We start from the raw sequence: 2,479 nt of genomic DNA, 5'->3' as shown, positions 1-2,479 counted from the left end.
GATTTTGCTCTGTCATCTAGACTGGAGTGCAGTGGCTCAGTTATAGCTCACTGCAGCTTCAAACTCCTGGCCTCAAGCAATCCTCCTGCAGCCTCCCAAGTAGCCGGGACTACAGGTGCACACCACCATAGATAGCTAATTTTTTCCTATTTTTTGTAGAGACAGGGTTTCACTGTGTTGCTCAGGCTGGTCTTGAGCTCCTGGCCTCAAGTGAGCCTACCAGCTCGGCCTCCGAAAGTGCTGGGGTTACAGGTGTGAGCCACCATACTCGGCCTACACTTTCAAATTTTTTTTTTTTTTTTTTTTTTTGAGATGGGTTCTCATTATGTTGCTCAGGCTGGTCTCGAACTCCTGGACTCAAGCAATCCTCCCACCGAAGCCGTCCAAGTAGCTGGTACTACAAGTGTGTGCCACCATGCCCAGCCTGTCTTATTTCAAGAGGAAAGGAATAGGCTAATAAATTTTATAGATAAAAGAAATTTTATTAGCTCTCCACAAAGCTGATATATACTTTTTTGAAAAAAATGAATCATTTACCCACTCTCTTGCTTTTTCATCAATCTCAAACTTCTCATTTTTAAAGAAATTCTAGCTTCCATTTTGGGGTTTAAAAAATCCACACATAAACCAAATATACTAACTTTTATTGTCAGTAATAAAAGGAAAAGTGGTATTTCTGTCCATATCAAATTATCTCATTCAATTACTCAAACAATCTATTTGAATCCCTATTCTGAGTCAGGCACTATTTTAGTCACTGGTGTACAATAATAAACAAGAGGGACAAAGGTCCTGCTTTCTAGAAGCCAACAATCTAATGGGAAAGACTGACATTTAAAAGTAAATAAATGGCTGGGAGCGGTGGCTCATGCCTGTAATCCTAGCATGCTGGAAGGCTAAGGTGAGAGAATTGCTTGAGGTCAGGAGTTCCAGACCAGCCTGAGCAAGAGCAAGACCCCGTCTCTACTAAAAACAGGAAAAAATTAGTTGGGCATGGTGGTGCACACTTGTAGTCCCAGCTACTCAGGAGCCTGAGGCAGGAAGATCACTTGAGCTCAGGAGTTTGAGGTTGCAGTGAGCTACAATGACATCATTGCACTCTACCCATGGCCACATTGTCAGGTGCTAACAAGTGCTGTGAGGAAAATAAAGCAGGGTAACGGACAACAGTGAGGCAGGGAAGAGAGGATGACCTGGGAAGGCCTGTCTCAGTAGGTAATACTTGTGCAGAGACCTGAATGATGAGAAAAGCCAGCCTTGCAAAGATCTAGTGCTGCACTGTCCAAAAGGATAGCTACTAGCTTTAAGTGGCCATTAAACACTTGAAATGTGCCTAGTTCAAATTGAGATATGCTGTAAGTATAAAACACACTGGATTTTGAATATTTAATAAGGAAAAAAATCATTAAAATCAATATCACCTGTTTCTATCTTTTCTAATGCAGCTACTAGAAAACTTAAAATTACAAATGTGTCTCACATTATATTTCTATTGGGTGGTGCTAATCTAGGAAGAAGAATCAGGGGAGAGAATAGAAGATGAACAGGCCATGAGACAAGAAGCAGCTTTCTATGTTAAGGACCTGCAAGAAAACCAACATAGCTGGAAAAAGTGATCCACTCAGAAAACGTTGGAAAAGTAAGCAGAGATCAAATTATGAAGAGCTTTGAATCTTACTGAAAATACAAAGGAAGCTACTGGAGAATTTTAAGTAGAAAAAAATTATTCTAAAATCTCACTGGCTATTATGTAGAGAACTGGCAGTATCATACATACAATAATAATCTAAAGATTACCTAGTACGGTAATTTCAGACGGGGGCCCCTGGGTTCCTAAAAGTCCATGTAGATAATAACTGGGAATCCATGAATTGGTATCAGCACTTCAAAAAGATGATTAATTCTCTGGTATACTTTAAATCATCTCTAGATTACTGATAATACCTAATAAAATGTAAATGCTACATATTATAAATAGTTGTTATGCTATATTATTTACAGCTGTGGTCCCCAGTGTCTGGGCCACAGACACCTGTTAAGACTGGGCAGCATGCTGGTCCAATGGTAGTAAGTTATCAGAACTCATTAATATTAGTGTCACTAAAGTTGGTATTCAACCCCTCACTGCTAAATTTGACTGGCAATTAAAAACAAAAAACAAAAACACAAAGACTGGGCTGCAGAATTCCACTGGCCCCACCCCATCTCCAAAAAACTGTCTTCCATGAAACTTAAGAAGGCGGGGGAATGCAGCATGGCAGGAGGGGAACAGCAGTGGGCAAGGGCAAGCAAGGCAAGGTGGCTTCCTGAATCACTGCCTGAGCTCCACCAGCACCCCTCAGCCCCCTCACCTCAACCCTTGACAGTGGAAAAATTGTTTTCTATGAAACCTGTCCCTGGTGCCAAAAAGGTTGGGGACTGCTGGTTTAGGGAATAACAACAATAAAAAGTCTGTACATGTTCGGTACATACACAATCA

General features: G+C 40.9%; 1 protein-coding gene across 1 annotated transcript in view; it reads right to left on the bottom strand.

Moving 5' to 3' along the window:
* Positions 1-2,479, bottom strand: part of DENND5B (DENN/MADD domain containing 5B) — a 203,001-nt gene that overhangs the window by 191,333 nt on the left and 9,189 nt on the right. The window lies entirely within an intron of this gene.

The sequence above is a fragment of the Propithecus coquereli genome, unplaced genomic scaffold (genome assembly GCF_000956105.1).
Source record: "Propithecus coquereli isolate 6110/MARCELLA unplaced genomic scaffold, Pcoq_1.0 Scaffold16, whole genome shotgun sequence".
Classification (NCBI taxonomy): domain Eukaryota; kingdom Metazoa; phylum Chordata; class Mammalia; order Primates; family Indriidae; genus Propithecus; species Propithecus coquereli.
This window is presented reverse-complemented; position numbering and strand designations above follow the sequence as displayed.